Below are 15,421 nucleotides of genomic sequence, written 5' to 3' on the forward strand. Positions count from 1 at the left end.
GATGGCCTTATAGTAGGCGCGCAGTTTAACTGGCCGGAGATGGTGTATCCCCTGTACAATTATTATTATTATTATTATTATTATTATTATTATTATTATTATTATTATTATTATTATTATTATTACCTAGGATAGAAGAGCATAAAGATAAATCTCTTCATTTCTCAGTAGTTCACAGGGAAATTCGCTTTCTTTTTCTCAGCCAGTGTATTTCTTTGTTAACACACTCAAGCTATTGTTCCAGTCCTCCATTTATCATCCCTTCATGTCCATGTTCCATTATCTCTCTACATTTTATAATAATATTCACATTAATTTAAGTCTTCCATTGTTCGTTTCTTTCCTCAGCAATGTTTTCCCTTTTCTTTTCGTGCTATAAGGGGTCATATCTTGATGCACGACTTCCAATGGAGTTATAGAGGTGTCCTCATTTCAAATGAAATACACTAATTATACAACGAAAATAATTCGCACTTCACACATTGAATGAGTGGATCTAGGATAGGACAAAATTAAAATGATTTCCCATAGAGTGATTATATCACCGAGGGAGTGGGCCGTGCGGTTACGGACGCGCAGCTATGAGCTTGCATTCGATAGATAGCGGGTTCAAGCCTCGCTGTCGGCAGCTCTGAAGATGGTTTTCCGTGGTTCTCTATTTTCACACCGGGCAATTGTTGGGGATGTATCTTAATTAAGGCCACAGCCACTTCCTTCCCACTCCTAGCGCTTTCCTATCCCATCGTCGCCACAAGATCTATCTGTGTCATTGCGACGTATAACAACTTGTTAAAAAAGAAAACGATTCTATCCGTCCGGCTTCTTGGCGGAATGGTCAGTGTACTGGCCTTCGGTTCGGAGGGCCCCGGGATCGATTCCCAGTCAGGCCGAGGGTTTGAACTGTGTACGGTTATTCCTCTGACTCTCCTCTTCAATACAGGCGCATTACACCACGCTACCAACCATCACAGAAACACGCCATTTTCACCCCCTTTGTGGCCCTTCCCTTCTTTTACTGATAACCCTCATTTTTCGAAAGGTCAGAATATCTCCATTTTTTCCACTGATTAGTGTTAAGAGAGGGTGGTTGCTTTGCTCTACTTCCTATACAATTTTCTTTACGTCGCACCGATCTAAGGGCGACGATGGGATAGGAAAGGGCTAGGAGCGGGAAGGAAGCGGCTGTGACCTTAATTAAAGTACAGTTCCAGCATTTTCCAGGTATGAAATGGGAAACCACACTATCTTCAGAGCTGTCGACAGCGGGGTTCAAACCCGCTACATCCAAAATGCTAATAGAGGTACATGACCCAAACCACGCGGTCACTCGCTCGGTACTGCATTTCCTCTTTAAACAGTAATCACTACCATTGCCTCCTACAGCTTCTCACGGCTTCGCTGCCGGAGTGGGACAACTGCTGAACAACCTTGTCCTCAGCATGGAAATACGTTGCGATTGTAAGTCGCATGTTTTTTGAACCACCCACCCCTACATCAGTAACATAGCATGGATCGTGTGGTGGGTCATAAAATGTTTTATATTATTAGCTGACGTTTAGAGTAAAGTGCCATTGTGAATGACTTCAGGTGTAATTTTTGAACTGGCATAGTTCGCTGCTACTCATCCTTGTGGCATTGCACTCATCGATATTATCCTTCTGAGCATGAGTACAGGGTATTTACATTAGAAAAAATATAAAAAACGAACAGGCAACGGAGACCAAATTATTCTGTTCTGCACGAGTAATTATGTTTACAAAATCTGGATTAGTAATATAAAACTTTAGTTTGAATTGAACTGAACTGGGAAATAGCAGTATTATAAAAGCGAGTCCATCATTTGTAATAATTCAGAATATTTATATTTCTGCCCAGTTGAAAACGTAATTTAAACCATTTCGAAACACGCCAACTGTGCATGAGGAAAACATAAACGGTTATCAAACACAAGCAAACAAATAAATCAAAATAAATAAGTTCGTCGTTTTGTATCCAATTACATAGAACAGAATGACAGGTCAACAGAAAACTCACCTCATGATACAGCTGAATAAATTATAAATATGGAATTAAAACTATTGGATTGCCCGGAAAGTTGAGAGCGTTTCTATTTGGAGTTCCTTGGAGCGTTCCGTGTGGAGACGCAAATATAATATTCTTACATAAATTCCATAAAAAATCACACATTGCAATTGTTCGGTACGCCGTTCGACGGTGGGCGATGGCTCAATCTTCACATCGTAGTTCCAGGACCTCGGTGGAAAACAGTTGTTCCTCTAAGCATAATGTCTCATCTCTACTTAGAATAAAATGAAGTCCTCGATCCTGTCTGTCTGTCTGTCTGTCTGTCTGTCTGTCTGTCTGTGACGGCTAATGCGGTTTTCACCATTCTATTAAGCATTTCACGAGATAGGCTTCTGTACACAAACTTTCATGTATGGCCAAAACAATCCGAGCAGTAACGATTTCAGTAAGGCAAGTCGAAAATAAAACGGCCGTTTGCGCCTTTTTAGCTTACGCTGGCTGAAGCGTTAAAGATACACCTGTACTAAGAGGGTAAGAATTGTTCAGCATAAAATGTTTGCAAACAAGTCAGGGACAGCATATATCTTTAACACACAGCACACTATGTGTGCTTTTATGTCACAGTAACGATTTCAGTGAAGCAAGTCAAAGATAAAACGATCGTCCGTGAGCCTTTCTTAGCTTACGCTGGCTGAACCGTTAAACATAGGCCTACTCCTATACTATGAAGGTAAGAATTGTTTAGTATAGTTTCTACAAGAAAGTCCGCAACAGCATATATCTATATTCAACACATAACCCACTATAACCGTTTTTATGCTTGACGATGCCAAAATATAAGTATTATATGCCGCAAAACTGAATTTTAATCAGTCTCACTATAGTTCAAGTTTCCTTATGATACAGGTTCTCCACCAATCAGAGTTCAGATTTTCATTATGATACAACTGTTTGACCAATGAGGTTAGGATAGCAAAATCAAACATGTCGGATACGCATATGAACAACAAGGTACCTTCTACTTCCAATATTCCACAACCAATATTCCCGCAAATTCACATCACCAACTTTACAATAAACAATTTTTATTTGAAATAAAGCTAGGTTATGATAACCTTCTATCAAAGCTTTGAAAACATATGACATTGTCAAGGTCTCTGATCCACCACGGAGGATTCACACACGAAAATCAATAATACAGCGCATGCGCTCTGCGCTCTGTTCACTAAACTCAACTGTCAAGCGACATCTCGACAGAAATCTATGAATATTTAAAAACTAGAGTTATAATTATCGTCCAGCATAAACAGTCGTATGTATAATGTACTATTATGTTACTGTTTGCAGTAAAACGTCGTCAAATTTAAAACCAATTTTTAAAGTAGCTAATCCTCATCAGAATAAATTATTTATGTCCCTCAAGTAACTAATGTAGATTAAAATGCAATGTATACAATGTTATTTTCATCAGGTTGGATCTGCGATGCAGGGGTAGCGTGCTTGCCTCTTACGCGGAGGCCCCGGGTTCGATTACCGGCCAGGTCAGGGATTTTTTTACCTGGACCTGAGGGCTGATTCGAGGTCCACTCAGCCTATGTGATTAAATTGAAGAGCTATCTGACGGTAATATGGCGGCCCCGGTCCAGAAAGCAAGAATAACGGCCGAAATGATTCGTCGTGCTGACCACGCGACACCTCATTATCTGCAGGCCTTCAGGCTGAGCATCGGTCCCTTTGTAGGCCATGGCCCTTTGGGGCTGTTGTGCCATGAGGATAGTTTCTTTTTTATCTACAATTTCGGAGTTATCGTCATCTTCATGTCTTTCGCACAATCTTCATTCTGAAATAAATGTGAATGACCAGCTTCAGAGCGACGGAATAGATTGTGACCCAGCGCGCGAGATATCAACTACTTTGGCCAGCATTCGTTGAACATCCTACGATACCGAAATTAATAGTTTTCCATTCGTTTTTCGTTAACTTTATAAAATCTATGATAACTCAACATGCCGAGAAGGAACGCGAATAAAGATCGTACTACATGGCATTCGAAAATGTGCGTTTGTAACAATGAAAATGACCAACAAATGGACTCTCGAATGTCACTGGACAGAGAAAGGATGAGTTTACAAAAACAAATGGAGTCATCTTTCTCCAAATTCACTGCCCAGGTTGAAGTATATTAGTATACACAACAGTCAACAGTGAAGAAGCTGTCATTACCCAACAGAATTTCGAAATTCTGTACAACCTTCCAGTTTGCCTCCACACAAGCTGATTTTGAAACCGGGGATGCTTATTATATTGTTACGTAATCTACACCCACCAAACGCGATTGGTAATGAAAATTTTGAAAAACTGTTTGTTTGAAGCTAGTAATGTAACTGGCTGTGGCACAGGAGAAGCCGTCTTAATACCGACAAAACCTCCGATTCCCTCAGATTTGCTTTTTGATTTCAAACGAGTCCAATTCCCGGTAAGAGTCTGCTTTGGCATGACAATAGACACTTAGCGTGGCTGGAGTTGATATCGGTGGGAAATATTTTTCTCCTCACGGACAGCTTTAGGCCTACGTGTCCCTTCCGCGCGTTACATAAAAACAAAACCTTTTCGTGTTCGTTACTGGAGGAAAATGTCCGCCTCGTTGGCTAAATGGTCACCGTACTGGCCTTCGGTTCAGAGGATCCCGGGTTCGATTCCCGGCAGAACTGAAGATGGTTTTCCGTGGTTTTCCATATTCACACGAGACAAATGCTAGGGCTTACCTTAATTAAGGCCACGGACACTTCCTTCCCACTCCTAGGCCTTTCCTATTCCATCGTCGCCATAAGACCGATTTGTATACGTATGCGACGTATACAAGAAGTTGTAAAAAAAAAAAAAAGTAAGGTACCGTATTCAATATTTGACATAAACACTACGAAAACTAAACTACCAAACATGTGTTTGTAATTTCGTCCCCCATCAAATTTATGAAAAGTACAATTAATTTTAATATAGTTTTCCTTTCAAACCTTAACCAAGCACTTTCCCTATAATGAATTACTAGAAGGCCATTTATTAAAAATGCTTTCTTGTTATTCTTTTTTACGTAGTCTTTCAGCGTTGCTCGTGGGATGTTAAACGCTTTACGTGCACGTTTGTAACCCATTATCTTGTCCCTCACTGCCTTAATAGCCTCCGTATCCCACTGCTTGAGTTTTCCGATCTGAAAATAATAATAAACTTCATAAATAAGAAATAAAATGAAGGGGGGCGAAATTATGAACATTCCTTGATTTATTAGAATAGCCGCTACAGTAATTCACGCCAACCACCCCACCGTAGCGATTACATGCTAGGAACTACACCACACGACTGAAATGCAGTCCAGTATTTCACACACATATCAGTGCTCACTCTAGGAATAACAGGCTCTTAATTTAAAGTTAAAAACTTCATGATCGTTCCGTATTGAATAGAGAAATAAGAAGATGTACAATATTAGAAGGATCCACCTTTCAATACTTCGTTGTAAGTTGAACTAAAAAGAAGTCACAACTTGTTTATTGGGACCGGTTTCGACACATTACAAGTGTCATCATCAGCCAAATAGTAAAGTAGGGCAAGATATAAAGATCTTAAAACAACTAATACATTGAACACAGGCAAAAAATTAACATTGATTCATATCGTAGCAATTCAGTTAATGTCCAAAACACAATGATCGCAGTCAAGAGAGTAAACAGAACATCATTGTCTTGCGCCGAAAACAAATATAGTTGAAGTTCACAAGCAGGTCAAGTATGCACTTATGTAGAGTCGTTGCTAGACAGGTCTTGTAGGCATTTGTTTCTCAGGCCGAAGAGTAAAAGGTGACGTAATTGAAGTCTTAGAAAAACAGTGTAGGATTTAATTTCGTCAAATTTGAAGTAGATATATAAGTTTGAGAATAATTTAAAACATTAAAAAGAATAAAGCCAAATAAAAATATATTAAAAATAGGAAGAAATAATAAAAGAAAATTGCAATGTGAGGTTCAACTCGAAACAACTTGCCGTAGTAATTGATAGATGAATGGGAGATGATAAAGAAAAGGTTGGGGAACGTTTATTAGAGGGTGGTGGTGGTGGTGGTGGTGGTGGTGGTGATTATTGCTATTAGAGGAAGTACAAATGGGTAAATATCTTCTATATAACACTAAACCGAGGAAAAAAAGAGGAAGAGGTCCGACACTTCGAAAAATGAAGATATCGGTAAAGGGAAACAAGGGCCACGAAGGGCGTGAAAATGAAAGACTCCCTAGCCCTCGCAAACCTAATAGCGTCGGGGTCGGAAAAGAACAAGAGTTGACCAATGGAGGTCGGACAGGATAGATGAAAGTGAGGAGCCCGGCACAAGTAAGTGGAAGCAATGCCAGGACTCAGCTAAGGGCCCCGTGGTCGCCAACCCACGCTCCTAAGTTCAGATCCCCTGGGGGGTTAGAGTGGGAAGGAAAGGAAAAATGGAAGGGATCCGATATTTCGAAAAATGAAGATATCGGCCAAAGGAAGACAAGGGCCACGAAGGGCGTGAAAATGAAAGACTCCCTAGCCCTCGGAAACCTAATAGCATCGGGGTCGGAAAAGAACATGAGTTGACCAAGGGAGGTCGGACAGGATAGATGAAATTGAGGAGCCTGGCACAAGTAAGTGGAAGCAATGCCAGGACTCAGCTAAGGGCCCCGTGGTTGCCAACCCACGCTCCGAAGTTCAGAGCCCCTGGGACTTAGAGGGTGGGAGGGAAAAGGAAGAGAAAGGGGGGGGGGAACTAAGGAGGATCAAGGGGGGTGTTGCGGGAGGGGGAAGTGGCATGAGAGGGTATTGTGTAAATTGTGAAAGATTGATCTCTTACTTGTTGACTTCAGGTTATTTAAAATGGCTCTTAATTGGAATGCTGTACTAACTCAGCTCAGAATGAAATCTTCCTTGTACACGGAAACTAAAGGTGGTGCACACAACCAAATCTTACAACAAGACAACGGGATGCGACTACGCGTGTGCGCGTGGCTGAACAATAGATGCCAACCGTGGGCAGGGGGGCGGGGGGAAGCGGCCCCCTCTAGCCCTCAGGGAAAGGGAAAAGTCTGATACAGTCAAGTGTTTTTCTTTCAGAAAATGATTTAAAAGTCGGTATTACGTAGAAGTGGTAGGGGATACCGTGGAATACAAGTCGCCAATCATCTTCCAAAATATTAAAAATACTACATACCCGCAGGTCTAGCCCCCTCCCCACCTGCAAACTATCTTATGGGCGCCCTTGGCCAACCGTGCAAACTGGAAATCACTAGGGGGACGAAATTAGGTGCGGAGACGGAATTTTCTCCCTCCCCTCACCACCACAGGATAAAAAAAGCTAATATATGGATAGATTTTTACCGAACAGACGCCATGATGACGTCAGAATGGATGAATTCTGACTGCGAACTGCGGCATATCATAACTAGCCGCTGTTATAGACATAAAATGAATAAACTGATATTTGTTCTACTCGACACTACCTAAATCTTTCAGGTAACTTCTACTGTAATAGTTGCGATATTTCCAGAATACTTCAACTGAAAGCTGATTTCAGAACAAGGGAATATATTTTCAGCATCAAATTGTACGAGAGAGTATTCAGCGTGAGTGAATCAAAGGAAGTGTGTCCTCTACCAGCTATGCCATTAGTTTCTCCTACTCGCCTGCTGTGTTGTTCATCGCGTCCCTATATCGTGCTGTACAATACAGTAATTGTCTGCTGCTATTCGAGGTGATTACGTCACAATAGGACGTGCTGGAGGCGCGTAGTTGTAACACAGGTCTAACTAGTCCACAACTTTGTCAATAGGAGCGTTGTCACTTCTTTATGACCGACTAGCAATCAAAATCACTTCGCACTGCAACAGCGCTAACAGAACGAACGGTTGAAAATTACACGTAAATTGCCAAGTCACCAGCAAAATTACGCTAGTAAATAACATGCTCAACGATTCAAAATGATGACTAAGATCATGTATATATTTCAGGTCATTCCATTGAAATGGTCTTTTTCTACAAAGCATAAACTCAACCTATTGCATACTGAAAAAACAATATTTATAAAAATATAACTTTTATCCCTAATAATAATTTTTTATTAGTTAAACATCTAACGACAAAGAAAAGTGTCTGTCTGTCTGTCTGTCTGTCTGTCTGTCTGTCTGTCTGTCTGTCTGTCTGTCTGTCTGTCTGTCTGTCTGTCTCAACCCAGAAGCTGGTTGGATCCTCAAATAGCACCACCAAATTTGATGCTGTTGTAGGGAACTGGACAATCATAATCTATTAACACTAATTGGAAGGAAAATAGAAGAGGTCCGGCGCTTTAAAAATTGAAGTTATCGGCAAAAGAAAGCCAAGAGCCACGAAGGGCGTGAAAATGAGACTCCCCAGACCTCGAAAACCTAATACCACCGGGGTCGTAAAAGACCAAGAGTAGACCAAGGGCGGTCGGCTAGCATAGATGAAAGTGAGAAGCCTCATATAAGTAAGTAGAAGCAATGCCAGGACTCAGCTAAAGACTTCATGGTTGCCAGCCCACGCTCCCAAGTTAAGAGACCCTGGGGCCACTTTTAGTCGCCTCCTCCGACAGGCAGGGGATACCCTGGATGTTATTCTACCGCCCCTAGCCACAAGAGGTTATAAGAAACAAATTTAAAAATATTCGTGTGTTATAGATTATCAACATAATGATATAACTTACAGATTTGTATATACTACGCTGAAATGAAGAAACCTAAAAATACCCGAGTTCTTCCTACAAATAACACTCCACAATTGATACATTTTAAAAAAGTTCACTAATAAAACCCACAGCCTGTAACAAATTCTGGCTCTGCCAACCTAAGGATTAATAATAATAATAATAAGAAGAAGAAGAAGAACAATAATAATGTTATTGGATTTACGTCCCACTATTTTCACGGTTTTTGGAGAAACCGAGGTGCCGGAATTTAGTCTCGCGGGAGTTCTTTTACGTGCCAGTAAATCTACCAACACGTGGCTGGCGTATTTGAGCACCTTCAAATACCACCGGACTAAGCCAGGATCGAACCTGCCAAGTTGGGATCAGAAGGCAGCACCTCAACCGCCTGAACCATTCAACCCAGCCTAAGGATTGCTTCTAATTTTATGTAGCAAATTCGAGATCATGACAGTTATTGGGTTAACGTGAAGAACGGGATGGTCTGATTGAGACGGCCCCGTGGCCTAAGGGCAGCTAACCAACCTCTTACCGGAAGACTCCGGGTCCGATTTCTGGCCAGGTCAGGAATTTTTACCTGGATCTGAGGGCTAGTTCGAGGTCTACTCAGTCTGCGTGAGAACAATATAGAAGAGCTATGTGACGATGAGATGGCGGCCCCTGTCTAGAAAGCGAAGAATAATAGGCGAGAAGATAGGTCGGGCTGATCATGTGCTATCTCGTAATCTGAAAGCCTTTGGGCGCCTCAACCATCATTTGGTATAAAGGCCCATACGGGCTGTAATGCCAAGATGAACCAGATTCGCCTGTTTATATCAACACGGCCGATTGTTTCGGTAATATGCATTTATCGTTGAACTATCTCCTTAAACCGAAGAGAGAAAATCCAACTACAAGTGAAAAGCAACGCAAAGAAGTTTCGTAAAATAAGTAAAATCATAAAATTGAAGTCGTAGATTGTTCTAGAGCAGAGGTGCTCAACTGGGCGCCCTTTCAGACTAGCCTGGGGCGGCCGGGTTGGCCTGACATAAATGCGGGCAGCTTACGTGCATGCGTACGTCACAATGAAGCGAGAGAGAGGACACACTTTGCACAGAAATGAAGCAGTGTAGTTCGATTGTGACTACAATGCTCTCCTTCACTACTCAACGAAATGTTGATTTGGGTACAGTATTAAAACTAAAAATTAAAAACACTATAATCGCAAGAAAACCGCCCTTTTCAACATATCCCGGTTTGATTTATACTGAGCTCTATACAAACAGTCAGTTTTATTTTCTTATATATTAAAAGAAAACTGGCACGTTATATTTTTGTTACAATTTATCAAAGCGTACAAGCTATCATTAAAATTCCTTGGATGGAATGACAGTATTTCCATTAATTAAGTAAAACTCGCTTTATTCATTCAGCAAAACGTAATATATTTACATAATTTAACAAGTTTACTGCTTGATTTTGCACAGTGTTGTAGTGTTGTATGACTTTCTCTGTTCACTGAATTTCTGAAAATAGTATTTAAAACGTATCTATCAGGCGTCCGATGATAATAGCTAGCCTCTAAATGGCGAGGGAGTTTCATGACGAGTGAGGAGAGACATTTACTATCCAATATTAAAGTATAACAACAGCAACAACAATAATGTACAGTATGCCTTCATGTAAATAACCCGACTGATATTATTCCCGGTAAGTACGATTGGATTGTTGGTGAGTTAAACAGATTATTATTTAAACCCAAGCAACCACAAGCCACAGTTAAACTAACTAACCCCATGGCACTACAGCCCTTGAAGGGCCTTAGCCTACCAAGCGACCGCTGCTCAGCCCGAAGGCCTGCAGATTACGAGGTGTCATGTGGTCAACACGACGAATCTTCTCGGCCGTTATTCTTGGACAAGCCACAGTTTACCCGCCTTAAATCCCTATGATATTATAAATGTTTCTAAAGCACCTCGTATAATATAATATTGAAAATTGTAATTCATTACGTACAGTAGAAACATATTTGAGGTTGTATCCGGTCAAAATAGACCCTACATAAGCTACAATGAACATAAATAACTTCTTCCTTACAACATAAATTAAAAATGATGTGGATTGCTGCCCTCTTTACTTCATTATTTTCTGCCTTCATTTCAAACTCGGGAATCGACACAGTGATCGAGAATGACTGGGAGAACTTTGCTCAACCTTCAAGGCCTGTGACGTTTCGATTACCTCATACGCTGATCGCCTGCCTCCCCGCCCGCTCGCTTAAAATACTGTGTGCCCGCGGGACGAAATGCCCAGCGTGAGCACCTCTGTTCTAGAGCATGTTACCAGTAAAATAATAATAGTACAGCGGTTTTTACAGATACTTTCAATTAGTGATTTTCCTCAAAAATGTTAATACAATGCATTACCTATGACCGGGCGAGCTGGCCGTGCGGTTAGGAGTGCCCAGCTGTGAGCTCGCATCCGGGAGATAGTGGGTTCGAATCCCACTGTCGGCAGCCCTGAAAATGGTTTTCCGTGGTTTCCCATTTTCACTCCAGGAAAATGTTAGGGCTGTACCTTAATTAAGGCCACGGCCTCTTCCTTCCCATTCCTAGGCCTTTCCTGTCCCATCGTCGCCATAAGACCTGTGACGTGAAACAAAATAGCAAAAATAACAATTACATATGTGTATACTACTCTCACAAATATAAAATTGTAATATAGGAGTGTTCAGATGAGTAAAAATAACAAGAACTTCTTCTTGTTCTTCTTCTTCTTAAGATACCGTCTCCATACGGAGGTCGGCAATCTACGTAGCCTGCTCTGATCTTTGCATTGTACTGGGCTATTGCTATGTGAATGTATAGGAATATCCTTGAGAATCTTGAATGCAGTGGTTTCCCGTTGTTTTCCGCATCTTAATGCCGTTGACCAAAGTTTGGCTCCTTTCCCCCAAGAACATAAAGTGTTCTAGCCTATACCGGCTCATCCACTCTCAGGGAGACTGTTGGCACTTGGTATAGGGGATCTCCTTATACCGGGAGATATTCGGTCGCTACGCAGTTTCCCCGCCCTAAAGTTCCCTGACTAAATAAAAGCAGAAGTTGTAGATAAAAAAATTCAAACTCTGTGGCCTAGGCAACGCAGAACATGAAGAGTAGAGTCCCCATCTCTCTCGTGGTTTCCATGGCTATTGTTTCAAAGCATGTAGAATGGGCGATTCTTAGGGCAGTTTGGTCGACAAAAATTGCCCTTCTAACTGGTGTTATCTATGGATGATTGTAATAATCAAGATGTCGGACACTTAGGGCACAAAAATATAGCGAGATATAACCATAATATCACTAACAACAGATCGTAGTCACAAGATAACACCAGCACATGGTCAGCACAAATAATCAAACCACAAATAGCTCTTACAACCCACAAATGAGGCACAGTTCTTCTTAATAGATCGATATTATATAACTCAACACATCTACACCTGAACTTCCTCTTAAAACAATAATCACCACCAGCAGCAGCAGCACTCTCAGTACCGGCGATTGGGAATTAGAAGTGGGGGGCACAAAAATATAGTAGACAACAGAAAGTACCCGGCTCCAATGAATATAGCCGGAGGGTGGGGGTGAGGGGTGGGGGGTAGACATCAGAATTGAAAAAAAAATTCAATTAAAAGGTTTTGATGCTCTCTGAGCGAATTTCGATAGAGATGTAAAGGTTGACACTCTACCAACTTAAGTTCGGTAATAAAAATACTATAACTTACAATGTAACTTTCACCAAACGAACAATAATTACGCATGTATTACAGTTAAATACTGTAGAAGTACGGGGTGATTTTACAGTTTTTTTTTTTTTGCTAGGGGCTTTACGTCGCACCGACACAGATAGGTCTTATGGCGACGATGGGATAGGAAAGGCCTAGGAGTTGGAAGGAAGCGGCCGTGGCCTTAATTAAGGTACAGCCCCAGCATTTGCCTGGTGTGAAAATGGGAAACCACGGAAAACCATCTTCAGGGCTGCCGATCGTGGGGCTCGAACCCACGATCTCCCGGATGCAAGCCCACAGCCGCGCGCCTCTGCGCGCACGGCCAACTCGCCCGGTGATTTTACAGTTTAAAAAGTAATTTATTATTTGGCTACACACTAACAAAGTAACACACTAGGTAGAACGTTTTTTTTTTTTTTTTTTTTTTTTTTTTTGTTATTTGCTTTACGTCGCACCGACACAGACAGTTTCATGGCGACGATGGAATAGGAAAGGCCTAGGAATGAGAAGGAAGCGGCCGTGGCCTTAATTAAGGTACAGTCCAAGCGCCGCGACGAACGACATTTTGTGCGTATTTTCGCTAAATATTTTTCTTAATAATAAAAAAATGCATGGAAAGAATTAGCTAGAAATACAACAGGGTTTGTATATTTTTAAAAGTAATTCTCAAATTATCAGTTTCAGGCGGCTAAAATGGAATAAAAATTAAATTTTTGCTCCACAAAGTGGGGGAGCGACTGCCTACACCCCACCTAATCGCCGCTACTGACCACTCTTATTCTTTATAATATTGTAATTATGTGGTTAAGTGTAAGAGAGGGCCACGATCCCTAAGTTCCCCACTGCTGAAGACCTGAATAAATTAATGTTATTGCGATTAGTGCGTGTATCGAAGTGCACTTGTGTTGCTAGTACTTCATCATCATCATCATCATCTGTTTACCCTCCAGGTTCGGCTTTTCCCTCGGACTGAGCGAGGGATCCCACCTCTACCGCCTTTCAAGACTCTTGGTCGGGGGATACAACTGGGGAGTATGACCAGTACCTCGCCCAGGCGGCCTCACCTGCTATAGTGAACAGGGGCCTAGTAGGGGGATGGGAAGATTGGACGGGATAGGCAAGGATGAGGGAAGGAAGCGGCCGTGGCCTTAAGATAGGTACCATCCCGGCATTTGCCTGGAGGTGAAGTGGGAAACCACGGAAAACCACTTCGAGGATGGCTGAGGTGGGAATCGAACCCGCCTCTACTCAGTTGACCTCCCGAGGCTGAGTGGACCCCGTTCCAGCCCTCGTACCACTTTTCAAATTTCGTGGCAGAGCCAGGAATCGAACCCGGACCTCCGGGGGTGGCAGCTAATCACACTAACCACTACACCACAGAGGCGGCTGCTAGTACTTCAGTAGAGAAATTTCATATATTCCTGCGGCTGTATCAGTTCGGTCCAATGAGCCTTTTTTTTTTTTTTTTTCACCAACACGAGCTAACCAGTAGGTACCTCGTGAAGTAGCAAGTCTCACAGAGAGCAAGGTGTTTACACTCTCTTTATCCTTCTTACTTAACATCAAAGAAGATCTTAAAGTATGCTGTCATTAACTATGGAGAGCTCCTCCAACATCTGAGTCATTCAAGTTCCAAATATGAATAATTCAGAGTTAATGAGAGTAAAGGGTTCAGACTGCTGAGGCTGTGGTTTAGAAAAAGTGGCGGAGCTAAAAGGAGAAAATTTAAACCGTCAGCATCCTCGACGATGTGCTCATTACTGACAGACAGCACTTCAAACCGCTCGCTAGTGGGGTGAGGAGACATTGACTCAACACGCAGTATCTGCAGTATAGGAGGGCAGGTCAAATTATGAGTTAGAAAAAGCTTCTCTGCAAGGGTTCTCAATCCTTTTACGATTGTGAGTACCACCTACGTGTATCGGAGCACCATGAAAGCAAATCTGTATACAGTAAAGCCTCGTTAACACGAAATCTAAGGGAGCAGAAAATCAAGAGTTCGTGTTTTAAAAAATCGTGTTACACGATTGCACAAATTCAAGAGCAGGGGCGTGACGTATATCACAGGGGCCCGCAGGCTAAAATAAAAATTCCGGCCCACTCAAATAAAATGTAAAACCTATAAATAACTAATATACATTTAATTACTGAAGGTAGAAGTAGTGCAATGTACAAAAGGGTTATACATTTTAGTAAATCTCAATCCAGGGTCGCCAGATTGAGCGAAATTTCCCACGAATGAAGTAAAAATGGACGTGGTTGTGGAGGGACGGATGTTAAGAATGTCCAGAAAACGCGGGAATGTTAATATCATCTCTCCCTATTTTCATAAAATATTTTAGTGTTCCTTTTTTATGTTTGAACAAATGAACTGACCTTTTAAAATAAGAGTAATCCCATGACGAATAGAATACCTAGTGAGATCACTCCGCTCTCTTAACATTGTCGTTGATGGCCCCGCCAGAGCGTGGCACTGCAGTCGCAACGAACCAGCTGCAACAACGCGTGCGCCAAATTGTCGACGAAGATAACACCGTGCGTATGTGAAGTCATGGTGATAATTTTTACGCCTATCGAAGGAATTTGTTTGTTTTGATATTTTGTGAAGGTCTGTATTAATATCTGTGTAGTGATGTGTGTGTGCAAGCAACTAGTTTTCTATTATTTCGAGAAAATATATTACTGTTTCGTTCCTGGCTGTAAATCAGGTTACGGAAGGAAGCCTGATGGTAGACGATTTTTTGTACCACGAAAAGAAAATAATCTGTTTGCGAAGTAGACGAGAGATAAGCAATTGTTACCGGTACCCAAAAGCAGAATAGGTGACCTTCATTTTTCGGCAGATTTAATAAACTTATAAAGGCGGAATGCTTCGTTGTGGACGGTAAAAACGTTCAATTTCCTCGT

Source organism: Anabrus simplex, chromosome 6 (assembly GCF_040414725.1).
Source record: "Anabrus simplex isolate iqAnaSimp1 chromosome 6, ASM4041472v1, whole genome shotgun sequence".
NCBI lineage: Eukaryota > Metazoa > Arthropoda > Insecta > Orthoptera > Tettigoniidae > Anabrus > Anabrus simplex.